This window comes from Heloderma suspectum, chromosome W (assembly GCF_057233095.1).
Source record: "Heloderma suspectum isolate Gila_16-S chromosome W, 16-S_ref, whole genome shotgun sequence".
NCBI classification, from domain to species: domain Eukaryota; kingdom Metazoa; phylum Chordata; class Lepidosauria; order Squamata; family Helodermatidae; genus Heloderma; species Heloderma suspectum.
In genome coordinates, this window is record NC_139475.1 from 21938386 (window position 1) to 21951689 (window position 13304).

The following is a 13304-nucleotide window of genomic DNA, read 5'->3' on the forward strand; positions in this document are numbered from 1 at the left end:
GGGTTAGGGTTAGGGTTGGGGTTAGGGTGAGGGTCAGGGCTAGGGTTAGGGTGAGGGTTAGGGTTAGTGTTAGGGCCAGGGTTAGCATTAGGGTCAGGGCTACGGTTAGGGTTAGGGGTAGGGGTAGGGGTAGGATTAGGGTAGGGTTAGGGTTACGGCTATGGTTAGGGTTAGGGTTAGGGTTAGGGTTAGAGTTAGGGCAAGGGTTAGGGCTAGACTTCAGGTTAGGTTTAGGGTAGGGTTAGGGCTAGGGCTAGGGTTAGGGTTAGGGTTAGGGTTAGGTTTAGGGCGAGGGCTAGGGCTAGGGTTTGTGTTAGGGTTAGGGCTAGGGCTAGGGCTAGGGTTAGTGTTAGGGTTAGTGTTAGGGTTAGGTTTAGGTGTAGGGTTAGGGTTAGACTTAGGGGCAGGTTTAGGGGTAGGGCTAGGGTTAGTTGTAGTGTTAGAGCTAGGGCTAGGGCTTGGGATAGGGATAGGGATAGGGATAGGGATAGGGATAGGGATAGGGATAGGGTTAGTTTTAGTGTTAGTGTTAGTGTTAGGGCTAGGGCTAGGGTTAGGGTTAGGGTTAGGGTTAGGGTTAGGGTTAGGGTTAGGGCTAGGGTTAGGTTTAGGGCTAGGGCTAGGGTTAGGGTTAGGGTTTGGGCTAGGATTAGGGCTAGGGTTAGGGCTAGGGCTAGGGCTAGGTAATGGTTAGGGCTAGGGTTAGAGCTAGAGCTAGGACTAGGGTTAGGGTTCAGGTTCAGGTTCAGTTTAGGGTTACAGTTTGGGTTAGGGGCAGGGGTAGGGGTAGGGGTATGGTTACGGCTAGGCCTAGGGTTAGGGTTAGGGCTAGGGTTAGGTTTAGGGTTAGCGTTAGAGTTAGGATTAGCGCTAGGGTTAGGGTTATGGTTAGGGTTAGGGCTAGGTTCAGGTTTAGGGCTCGGGTCAGTGTTATGTTTAGGGTTACGGTTCTGGTTAGGGTTTGGGTTAGGGTTAGGGTTAGTGGTAGGGGTTGGGTTAGGGCTAGGGTTAGGGTTTGGGCTAGGATTAGGGTTAGGGTTACAGTTAGTGAGAGGGTTAGGGCTAAGACGAGGGTTAGGGTGAGATTTAGGTTTAGGGATATGTTTTTTTGTTAGGGTTAGGGTTATGGTTAGCGTTAGGATTAGGGTTAGGGCTAGGGTTAGGTCGAGGGTTAGTGTTAGGGTTAGGGTTAGGGTTATGGTTAGGTTTAGGGTTAAGGTTAGAGTTAGGGTTAGGGTTAGGGTTTGGGTTAGGGTTAGGGTTAGTGTTCGGGCTAGGGCTAGGGCTAGGGTTACTGCTAGGGCTACGGTTAGGCCTAGGGTTAGGGCTAGGGTTAGGGCTTGGGTTAGGTTTAGGGTTAGGGCTAGGGCTAGGGCTAGGGCTAGGGCAAGGGTTAGGGCAAGGGCTATGGTTAGGGTTAGGGTTAGGGTTAGGGTTAGGGTTAGGGTGAGGGCTAGGGCTAGGGCTAGGGCTAGGGCTAGGGCAAGGGTTAGGGCAAGGGCTATGGTTAGGGTTAGAGTTCGGGTTAGGGTTACGGTTGGGGTTAGGGTGAGGGTCAGGACTAGGGTTAGGGTGAGGGTTAGTGTTAGTGTTAGGGCCAGGGTTAGCATTAGGGTCAGGGCTACTGTTAGGGTTACGGGTAGGGGTAGGGGTAGGATTAGGGTAGGGTTAGGGCTAAGGCTAGGGCTAGTGTTAGGGTTAGAGGTAGGGTTAGGATTAGGGTTAGCGCGAGGGCTGGGGTTAGGGTTAGGGTTAGGGGTAGGGTTAGGGTTAGGGTTAGGGTTAGGGCTAGGGTTAGGTTTAGGGCTAGCGATAGGTTTAGGGATAGGGTCTGGGCTAGGGTTAGATTTAGGGTTAAGGCTCGGGATAGGGCTAGGGATAGGGCTAGGGCTAGGTCTAAGGCTAGGGTTAGGGTTAGGGCTAGGGTTCGGGTTAGGGCTAGAGTTCGGGTTAGGGTTAGGGTGGGGTTAGGGCTACGGCTAGGGTTAGGGCTTGGGTTTGGGTTAGGGTTAGGGTTAGGGTTAGGGTTAGGGCTAGGGCTAGGGCTAGGACTAGGGATAGGGATAGGGATAGGGATAGGGATAGGGATAGGGATAGGGATAGGACTAGGGATAGGGATAGGGCTAGGGCTAGGGCAAGGGTTAGGTCAAGGGCTATTGTTACGGTTAGGGTTAGGGTCAGTGTGAGGGCTATGGTTAGGGTGAGGGTGACGGTGAGGGTTACGGCTAGGGTTAGCATTAGGGTTAGGGCTGGCGTTAGCGTTAGAGTTAGGTTTAGGTTAAGGGTTAGGGTTAGGGTTAGGGTTAGGGTTAGGGTTAGGGCTAGGGCTAGGGCTACGGTTAGGGCTAGCGTTATGGCTAGGTTTAGGGTTCGGTGAGGTTTAGGGTTAGGAGTAGAGTTAGGGTTAGGGTGAGGGCTAGGTTTAGGGTGAGGGTTAGTTTTAGGGTTTGGGTTAGGGCTAGGGTTAGGGTTAGGTTTATGATTATGGTTAGGGTTTTGGTTAGGTTTAGTGGTAGGCTTTGGGTTAGGGTTAGGACTAGGGTTTGGGTTAGGGTTTGGGTTAGGGTTAGGGTTAGGATTAGGGCTAGGGCTAGTCTTAGGGCTAGGGCTAGGGCTAGGGTAACGGTTAGGACATGCGTTAGAGCTAGAGTTAGGGCTAGCGTTAGGGTTCAGGTTCAGTTTAGGGTTACAGTTTGAGTTAGGGGTAGGGGTAGGGTAGGGCTAGGGCTAGGGTTAGGGCTAGGCCTAGGGTTAGAATTAGGGCTAAGGTTAGGTTTAGGGTTAGGGTTAGCGTTAGGGTTAGCGCTAGGGTTACGTTTAGGGTTAGGGATAGGGTTAGGTTTAGGGCTCGGGTTAGGGTTAGGGTTACGGTTATGGTTAGGGTTAGGGTTAGGGTTAGGGTTAGTGGTAGGGGTTGGGTTAGGGTTAGGGCTAGGGTCAGGGTTGGGGCTAGGGTTAGGGTTAGGGTTATTGTAAGTGAGAGGGTTAGGGCTAAGCCTAGGGTTATGCTTAGGGTTAGGGATACTGTTTGGGTTAGGGTTAGGGTTAGGGTAAGGGTTTGGGTTAGGGTTAGGGCTAGGGTGAGGTTTAGGGTTAGGGTTAGGGTTAGGGTTAGTTCTAGGGTTAGGGTTATCGTTAGGGTGACGCTTTGGTCTAGGGTTAGGGTTAAGGTTAGGGTTAGGGTTCGGGCTAGGGCTAGGGTTAGGGCTAGGGCTAGGGCTACGGATAGGGCTAGGATAAGGTCTACGGTTAGGGCTAGGGCTAGGGTAAGGGTTAGGGCTAGGGTTAGGTCGAGGGTTAGGGTTAGGGTTAGGGTTAGGGCTAGGGTTAGGGTTAGGGTTAAGGTTAGAGTTAGGGTTAGGGTTAGGGTTAGGGTTTGGGTTAGGGTTAGTGTTCAGGCTAGGGCTAGGGTTACTGCTAGGGCTACGGTAAGGGCTAGGGTTAGGGCTAGGGGTAGGGCTTGGGTTAGGGTTAGGGTTAGGGCTAGGGCTAGGGCTAGGGCAAGGGTTAGGGAAGGGCTATGGTTAGGGTTAGGGTTAGGGTTAGGGTTAGGGTTAGGGTTAGGGTGAGGGTGAGGGTTAGGGCTCGGGCTAGGGCTAGGGCTAGGGCAAGGGTTAGGGCAAGGGCTATGGTTAGGGTTAGAGATCGGGTTAGGGTTACGGTTGGGGTTAGGGTGAGGGTCAGGACTAGGGTTAGGATGAGGGTTAGGGTTAGTGTTAGGGCCAGGGTTAGCATTAGGGTCAGGGCTACGGTTAGGGTTATGGGAAGGGGTAGGGGTAGGATTAGGGTAGGGTTAGGGTTACGGCTATGGTTAGGGTTAGGGCTCGGACAAGGGTTAGGGCTAAGGCTAGGGCTAGTGTTAGGGTTAGGGCTATGGCTAGGGCTTGGGCTAGGGCAAGGGTTAGGGTTAGGGTTAGGGTTAGGTTTTGGGTGAGGGCTAGGGTTAGGGTGAGGGTTTGTATTAGGGTTAGTGGTAGGCTTTGGGTTAGGGTAAGGTCTAGGGTTAGGGCTAGGGCTAGGGTAAGGTTTAGGGCTAGGTTTAGAACTAGAGCTAGGGCTAGGGTTAGGGTTAGGGTTCAGTTTCAGTTTAGGGTTACAGTTTGGTTTAGGGGTAGGGGTAGGGGTAGGGGTAGGTCTAGGCCTAGGGTTAGGGTTAAGGCTATAGTTAGGTTTAGGGTTAGGGTTAGGGTTAGCGCTAGGGTTAGGCTTAGGGTTAGGGTTAGGGCTAGGGTTAGGGCTAGGGTTAGGTTTAGGGCTCGGGTTAGGTTTAGGGTTACGGTTCTGGTTCTGGTTAGGGTTTGGGTTAGCGTTACGGTTAGTGGTAGGTGTTGGGTTAGGGTTAGGGCTAGGGATAGAGTTGAGGCTAGGATTAGGGTTAGGTTACAGTTAGTGAGAGGGTTAGGGCTAAGGCTAGTGTGAGGGTGAGATTTAGGTTTAGGGATACGGTTTTTTGTTAGGGTTAGGGTTATGGTTAGCGTTAGGATTAGGGTTAGGGCTAGGGTTAGGTCGAGGGTTAGGGTTAGGGTTAAGGTTAGGGTTAGGGTTAAGGTTAGAGTTAGGGTTAGGGTTAGGGTTTGTGTTAGGGTTAGGGTTAGTGTTCGGGCTAGGGCTAGGGTTACTGCTAGGGCTACAGTTAGGGCTAAGGTTAGGGCTAGGGTTAGGGCTAGGGTTAGGGCTTGGGTTAGGGTTAGGGCTAGGGCTAGGGCTAGTGTTAAAGCTAGGGCTAGGGCTAGGGTTAGGGTTAGGGTTAGCGTTAGGGTTAGCGCTAGGGCTAGGGTTAGGGTTAGGGTTAGGGTTAGGGCTAGGGTTAGGTTTAGGGTTAAGGCTCGGGCTAGGGCTAGGGATAGGGATAGGGCTAGGTCTAGGGCTAGGGCTAGGGTTAGTGTTAGGTTTAGGGCTAGGGTTCGGGTTAGGGCTAGAGTTAGGGTTAGGGTGGGGTTAGGGATACGGCTAGGGTTTGGGCTTGGGTTAGGGTTAGGGTTAGGGTTAGGGCTAGGGATAGGACTAGGGATAGGGATAGGGATAGGGATAGGGATAGGGCAAGGGTTAGGTCAAGGGCTATTGTTACGGTTAGGGTTAGGGTCAGTGTGAGGGCTATGGTTAGGGTGAGGGTGAGGGTGAGGGTTACGGCTAGGGTTAGCATTAGGGTTAGGGCTGGCGTTAGCGTTAGCATTAGAGTTAGGTTTAGGTTTAGGGTTAGGGTTAGGGTTAGGGCTAGGGCTAGGGCTACGGTTAGGGCTTGCGTCATGTCTAGGGTTAGGGTTCGGTGAGGTTTAGGGTTAGGAGTAGAGTTAGGGTTAGGGTGAGGGCTAGGTTTAGGGTGAGGGTTAGTTTTAGGGTTAGGGTTAGGGCTAGGGTTATCATTAGGGTTAGGGCTAGGGTTAGGGTTAGGTTTATGATTATGGTTAGGGTTTTGGTTAGGTTTAGTGGTAGGCTTTGGGTTAGGGTTAGGGCTAGGGTTTGGGTTAGGGTTAGGGTTAGGGTTAAGGTTAGAGTTAGGGTTAGGGTTAGGGTTTGGGTTAGGGTTAGGGTTAAGGTTAGAGTTAGGGTTAGGGTTAGGGTTTGTGTTAGGGTTAGGGTCAGTGTTCGGGCTAGGGCTAGGGTTACTGCTAGGGCTACAGTTAGGGCTAAGGTTAGGGCTAGGGTTAGGGCCAGGGTTAGGGCTTGGGTTAGGGTTAGGGCTAGGGCTAGGGCTAGGGCTAGAGCTAGGGCAAGGGTTAGGCAAGGGCTATGGTTAGGGTTAGGGTTAGGGTTAGGGTTAGGGTGAGGGTTACGGCTAGGGCTAGGGCTAGGGCAAGGGTTAGGGTAAGGGCTATGCTTAGAGTTAGAGTTAGGGTTAGGGTTAGGGTTGGGGTTAGGGTGAGGGTCAGGGCTAGGGTTAGGGTGAGGGTTAGGGTTACGGTTCTGGTTCTGGTTAGGGTTTGGGTTAGCGTTAGGGTAAGTGGTAGGTGTTGGGTTAGGGTTAGGGCTAGGGATAGAGTTTAGGCTAGGATTAGGGTTAGGGTTACAGTTAGTGAGAGGGTTAGGGCTAAGGCTAGTGTTAGGGTGAGAGTTAGGTTTAGGGATATGGTTTTTTGTTAGGGTTAGGGTTATGTTTAGCGTTAGGATTAGGGTTAGGGCTAGGGTTAGGGTTAGGGTTAGGGTTAGGGTTAGAGTTAGGGTTAGGGTTAGGGTTAGGGTTTGGGTTAGGGTTAGTGTTCGGGCTAGGGCTAGGGTTACTGCTAGGGCTACGGTTAGGGCTAGGGTTAGGTCTAGGGGTAGGGCTTGGGTTAGGGTTAGGGTTAGGGCTAGGGCTAGGGCTAGGGCGAGGGCAAGGGTTAGGGCAAGGGCTATGGTTAGGGTTAGGGTTAGGGCTAGCGATAGGTTTAGGGATAGGGTCTGGGCTAGGGTTAGATTTAGGGTTAAGGCTCGGGATAGGGCTAGGGATAGGGCTAGGGCTAGGTCTAAGGCTAGGGTTAGGCTTAGGGCAAGGGTTCGGGTTAGGGCTAGAGTTCGGGTTAGGGTTAGGGTGGGGTTAGGGCTACGGCTAGGGTTAGGGCTTGGGTTTGGGTTAGGGTTAGGGTTAGGGTTAGGGTTAGGGCTAGGGCTAGGGCTAGGACTAGGGATAGGGATAGGGATAGGGATAGGGATAGGGATAGGGATAGGGATAGGGATAGGACTAGGGATAGGGATAGGGCTAGGGCTAGGGCAAGGGTTAGGTCAAGGGCTATTGTTACGGTTAGGGTTAGGGTCAGTGTGAGGGCTATGGTTAGGGTGAGGGTGACGGTGAGGGTTACGGCTAGGGTTAGCATTAGGGTTAGGGCTGGCGTTAGCGTTAGAGTTAGGTTTAGGTTAAGGGTTAGGGTTAGGGTTAGGGTTAGGGTTAGGGCTAGGGCTAGGGCTACGGTTAGTGCTAGCGTTATGGCTAGGTTTAGGGTTCGGTGAGGTTTACGGTTAGGAGTAGAGTTAGGGTTAGGGTGAGGGCTAGGTTTAGGGTAGGGTTAGTTTTAGGGTTTGGGTTAGGGCTAGGGTTATCATTAGGGTTAGGGCTAGGGTTAGGGTTAGGTTTATGATTATGGTTAGGGTTTTGGTTAGGTTTAGTGGTAGGCTTTGGGTTAGGGTTAGGACTAGGGTTTGGGTTAGGGTTTGGGTTAGGGTTAGGGTTAGGATTAGGGCTAGGGCTAGTCTTAGGGCTAGGGCTAGGGCTAGGGTAACGGTTAGGACATGCGTTAGAGCTAGAGTTAGGGCTAGCGTAAGGGTTCAGGTTCAGTTTAGGGTTACAGTTTGAGTTAGGGGTAGGGGTAGGGTAGGGCTAGGGCTAGGGTTAGGGCTAGGCCTAGGGTTAGAATTAGGGCTAAGGTTAGGTTTAGGGTTAGGGTTAGCGTTAGGGTTAGCGCTAGGGTTACGTTTAGGGTTAGGGATAGGGTTAGGTTTAGGGCTCGGGTTAGGGTTAGGGTTACGGTTATGGTTAGGGTTAGGGTTAGGGTTAGGGTTAGTGGTAGGGGTTGGGTTAGGGTTAGGGCTAGGGTCAGGGTTGGGGCTAGGGTTAGGGTTAGGGTTATTGTAAGTGAGAGGGTTAGGGCTAAGCCTAGGGTTATGCTTAGGGTTAGGGATACTGTTTGGGTTAGGGTTAGGGTTTGGGTTAGGGTAAGGGTTTGGGTTAGGGTTAGGGCTAGGGTGAGGTTTAGGGTTAGGGTTAGGGTTAGGGTTAGTTCTAGGGTTAGGGTTATCGTTAGGGTGACGCTTTGGGCTAGGGTTAGGGTTAAGGTTAGGGTTAGGGTTCGGGCTAGGGCTAGGGTTAGGGCTAGGGCTAGGGCTACGGATAGGGCTAGGATAAGGTCTAGGGTTAGGGCTAGGGCTAGGGTAAGGGTTAGGGCTAGGGTTAGGTCGAGGGTTAGGGTTAGGGTTAGGGTTAGGGTTAAGGTTAGAGTTAGGGTTAGGGTTAGGGTTAGGGTTTGGGTTAGGGTTAGTGTTCAGGCTAGGGCTAGGGTTACTGCTAGGGCTACGGTAAGGGCTAGGGTTAGGGCTAGGGGTAGGGCTTGGGTTAGGGTTAGGGTTAGGGCTAGGGCTAGGGCTAGGGCAAGGGTTAGGGAAGGGCTATGGTTAGGGTTAGGGTTAGGGTTAGGGTGAGGGTGAGGGTTAGGGCTCGGGCTAGGGCTAGGGCTAGGGCAAGGGTTAGGGCAAGGGCTATGGTTAGGGTTAGAGATCGGGTTAGGGTTACGGTTGGGGTTAGGGTGAGGGTCAGGACTAGGGTTAGGGTGAGGGTTAGGGTTAGTGTTAGGGCCAGGGTTAGCATTAGGGTCAGGGCTACGGTTAGGGTTATGGGAAGGGGTAGGGGTAGGATTAGGGTAGGGTTAGGGTTGCGGCTATGGTTAGGGTTAGGGCTCGGACAAGGGTTAGGGCTAAGGCTAGGGCTAGTGTTAGGGTTAGGGCTATGGCTAGGGCTTGGGCTAGGGCAAGGGTTAGGGTTAGGGTTAGGGTTAGGTTTTGGGTGAGGGCTAGGGTTAGGGTGAGGGTTTGTATTAGGGTTAGTGGTAGGCTTTGGGTTAGGGTAAGGTCTAGGGTTAGGGCTAGGGCTAGGGTAAGGTTTAGGGCTAGGTTTAGAACTAGAGCTAGGGCTAGGGTTAGGGTTAGGGTTCAGTTTCAGTTTAGGGTTACAGTTTGGTTTAGGGGTAGGGGTAGGGGTAGGGGTAGGTCTAGGCCTAGGGTTAGGGTTAAGGCTATAGTTAGGTTTAGGGTTAGGGTTAGGGTTAGCGCTAGGGTTAGGCTTAGGGTTAGGGTTAGGGCTAGGGTTAGGGCTAGGGTTAGGTTTAGGGCTCGGGTTAGGTTTAGGGTTACGGTTCTGGTTCTGGTTAGGGTTTGGGTTAGCGTTACGGTTAGTGGTAGGTGTTGGGTTAGGGTTAGGGCTAGGGATAGAGTTTAGGCTAGGATTAGGGTTAGGTTACAGTTAGTGAGAGGGTTAGGGCTAAGGCTAGTGTTAGGGTGAGATTTAGGTTTAGGGATACGGTTTTTTGTTAGGGTTAGGGTTATGGTTAGCGTTAGGATTAGGGTTAGGGCTAGGGTTAGGTCGAGGTTTAGGGTTAGGGTTAAGGTTAGGGTTAGGGTTAAGGTTAGAGTTAGGGTTAGGGTTAGGGTTTGTGTTAGGGTTAGGGTTAGTGTTCGGGCTAGGGCTAGGGTTACTGCTAGGGCTACAGTTAGGGCTAGGGTTAGGGCTTGGGTTAGGGTTAGGGCTAGGGCTAGGGCTAGTGTTAAAGCTAGGGCTAGGGCTAGGGTTAGGGTTAGGGTTAGCGTTAGGGTTAGCGCTAGGGCTAGGGTTAGGGTTAGGGTTAGGGTTAGGGCTAGGGTTAGGTTTAGGGTTAAGGCTCGGGCTAGGGCTAGGGATAGGGATAGGGCTAGGTCTAGGGCTAGGGCTAGGGTTAGTGTTAGGTTTAGGGCTAGGGTTCGGGTTAGGGCTAGAGTTAGGGTTAGGGTGGGGTTAGGGATACGGCTAGGGTTTGGGCTTGGGTTAGGGTTAGGGTTAGGGCTAGGGATAGGACTAGGGATAGGGATAGGGATAGGGATAGGGATAGGGCAAGGGTTAGGTCAAGGGCTATTGTTACGGTTAGGGTTAGGGTCAGTGTGAGGGCTATGGTTAGGGTGAGGGTGAGGGTGAGGGTTACGGCTAGGGTTAGCATTAGGGTTAGGGCTGGCGTTAGCGTTAGCATTAGAGTTAGGTTTAGGTTTAGGTTTAGGGTTAGGGTTAGGGTTAGGGCTAGGGCTAGGGCTACGGTTAGGGCTTGCGTCATGTCTAGGGTTAGGGTTCGGTGAGGTTTAGGGTTAGGAGTAGAGTTAGGGTTAGGGTGAGGGCTAGGTTTAGGGTGAGGGTTAGTTTTAGGGTTAGGGTTAGGGCTAGGGTTATCATTAGGGTTAGGGCTAGGGTTAGGGTTAGGTTTATGATTATGGTTAGGGTTTTGGTTAGGTTTAGTGGTAGGCTTTGGGTTAGGGTTAGGGCTAGGGTTTGGGTTAGGGTTAGGGTTAGGGTTAAGGTTAGAGTTAGGGTTAGGGTTAGGGTTTGGGTTAGGGTTAGGGTTAAGGTTAGAGTTAGGGTTAGGGTTAGGGTTTGTGTTAGGGTTAGGGTCAGTGTTCGGGCTAGGGCTAGGGTTACTGCTAGGGCTACAGTTAGGGCTAAGGTTAGGGCTAGGGTTAGGGCCAGGGTTAGGGCTTGGGTTAGGGTTAGGGCTAGGGCTAGGGCTAGGGCTAGAGCTAGGGCAAGGGTTAGGCAAGGGCTATGGTTAGGGTTAGGGTTAGGGTTAGGGTTAGGGTGAGGGTTACGGCTAGGGCTAGGGCTAGGGCAAGGGTTAGGGTAAGGGCTATGCTTAGAGTTAGAGTTAGGGTTAGGGTTAGGGTTGGGGTTAGGGTGAGGGTCAGGGCTAGGGTTAGGGTGAGGGTTAGGGTTACGGTTCTGGTTCTGGTTAGGGTTTGGGTTAGCGTTAGGGTAAGTGGTAGGTGTTGGGTTAGGGTTAGGGCTAGGGATAGAGTTTAGGCTAGGATTAGGGTTAGGGTTACAGTTAGTGAGAGGGTTAGGGCTAAGGCTAGTGTTAGGGTGAGAGTTAGGTTTAGGGATATGGTTTTTTGTTAGGGTTAGGGTTATGTTTAGCGTTAGGATTAGGGTTAGGGCTAGGGTTAGGGTTAGGGTTAGGGTTAGGGTTAGAGTTAGGGTTAGGGTTAGGGTTAGGGTTTGGGTTAGGGTTAGTGTTCGGGCTAGGGCTAGGGTTACTGCTAGGGCTACGGTTAGGGCTAGGGTTAGGTCTAGGGGTAGGGCTTGGGTTAGGGTTAGGGTTAGGGCTAGGGCTAGGGCTAGGGCTAGGGCAAGGGTTAGGGCAAGGGCTATGGTTAGGGTTAGGGTTAGGGTGAGGGTGAGGGTTAGGGCTAGGGCTAGGGCTAGGGCTAGGGCTAGGGCTAGGGCAAGGGTTAGGGCAAGGGCTATGGTTAGGGTTAGAGTTCGGGTTAGGGTTACGGTTGGGGTTAGGGTGAGGGTCAGGACTAGGGTTAGGGTGAGGGTTAGGGTTAGTGTTAGGGCCAGGGTTAGCATTAGGGTCAGGGCTACGGTTAGGGTTAGGGGAGGGGTAGGGGTAGGATTAGGGTAGGGTTAGGGTTACGGCTATGGTTAGGGTTAGGGCTCGGACAAGGGTTAGGTCTAAGGCTAGGGCTAGTGTTAGGGTTAGGGCTATGGCTAGGGCTTGGGCTAGGGCAAGGGTTAGGGTTAGGGTTAGGGTTAGGTATAGGGTGAGGGCTAGGGTTAGGGTGAGGGTTCTGGTTAGTGTTAGGGCTAGGGTGAGCATTAGGGTTAGGGCTACGGTTATGGTTAGGGTTTGTATTAGGGTTAGTGGTAGGCTTTGGGTTAGGGTAAGGTCTAGGGTTAGGGCTAGGGTTAGGGTTAATGTTAGGGCTAGGGCTAGGGTTAGGTTTGGGGTTACGGTTAGGGTTACGGTTAGGGTTAGGGTTAGGGTTAGGGTTAGAGTTAGGGCTAGGGTTGGGGTAGAGGTTAGGGTTAGGGTTAGGGTTAGGTTTACGGTTGTGGTTGCGGTTGGTGTTGTGTTGTGGTTGGGGTTGGGGTTAGGGTTTGAGTTCGGGTTCGGTTCGGGTTAGGGTTAGGGTTTGGGGTAGGTTTATGGTTTGGGTTAGGGTTAGGGTTGGGGTTGGGGTTAGGTTTAGGGCTAGGGCTAGGGCTAGGGTTAAAGCTAGGGCTAGGGCTAGGGTTAGGGTTAGCGTTAGGGTTAGTGCTAGGGCTAGGGTTAGGGTTAGGTTTAGTGCTAGGGTTAGGTTTAGGGGTAGGGATAGGTTTAGGGATAGGGTCTGGGCTAGGGTTAGGTTTAGGGTTAAGGCTCGGGCTAGGGCTAGGGCTAGGGCTAGGGTTAGTGTTAGGGTTAGGGCTAGGGTTCGGGTTAGGGCTAGAGTTCGGGTTAGGGTGGGGTTAGGGCTACGGCTAGGGTTTGGGCTTGGGTTAGGGTTAGGGTTAGGGTTAGGGTTAGGGTTAGGGATAGGACTAGGGATAGGGATAGGGATAGGTATAGGGATAGGGATAGGACTAGGGATTGGGATAGGGATAGGGCAAGGGTTAGGTCAAGGGCTATTGTTACGGTTAGGTTTAGGGTCAGTGTGAGGGCTATGGTTAGGGTGAGGGTGAGGGTTACGGCTAGGGTTAGCATTAGGGTTAGGGCTGGCGTTAGCGTTAGCATTAGAGTTAGGTTTAGGTTTAGGGGGAGGGTTAGGGTTAGGTTTAGGGCTAGGGCTAGGGCTACGGTTAGGGCTTGCGTCATGGCTAGGGTTAGGGTTCGGTGAGGTTTAGTGTTCGGAGTAGAGTTAGGGTTAGGGTGAGGGCTAGCTTTAGGGAGAGGGTTAGTTTTAGGGTTAGGGTTGGGCTAGGGTTATCATTAGGGTTAGGGCTAGGGTTAGGGTTAGGTTTATGATTATGGTTAGGGTTTTGGTTAGGTTTAGTGGTAGGCTTTGGGTTAGGGTTCGGGCTAGGGTTTGGGTTAGGGTTTGGGTTAGGGTTAGGGCTAGGGTGAGGTTTAGGGTTAGGGTTAGGGTTAGGGTTAGGTCTAGGGTTAGGGCTATCGTTAGGGTGACGCTTTGGGCTAGGGTTAGGGTTAGGGTTAGGGTTAGGGTTAGGGTTCGGGCTAGGGCTAGGGTTAGGGCTAGGGCTAGGGCTACGGATAGGGCTAGGATAAGGTCTAGGGTTAGGGCTAGGGCTAGGGTAAGGGTTAGGGCTAGGGTTAGGTCGAGGGTTAGGGTTAGGGTTAGGGTTAGGGTTAGGGTTAGGGTTAAGGTTAGAGTTAGGGTTAGGGTTAGGGTTAGGGTTTGGGTTAGGGTTAGTGTTCAGGCTAGGGCTAGGGTTACTGCTAGGGCTACGGTAAGGGCTAGGGTTAGGGCTAGGGGTAGGGCTTGGGTTAGGGTTAGGGTTAGGGCTAGGGCTAGGGCTAGGGCTAGGGCAAGGGTTAGGGCAAGGGCTATGGTTAGGGTTAGGGTTAGGGTGAGGGTGAGGGTTAGGGCTAGGGCTAGGGCTAGGGCTAGGGCTAGGGCTAGGGCAAGGGTTAGGGCAAGGGCTATGGTTAGGGTTAGAGTTCGGGTTAGGGTTACGGTTGGGGTTAGGGTGAGGGTCAGGACTAGGGTTAGGGTGAGGGTTAGGGTTAGTGTTAGGGCCAGGGTTAGCATTAGGGTCAGGGCTACGGTTAGGGTTAGGGGAGGGGTAGGGGTAGGATTAGGGTAGGGTTAGGGTTACGGCTATGGTTAGGGTTAGGGCTCGGACAAGGGTTAGGTCTAAGGCTAGGGCTAGTGTTAGGGTT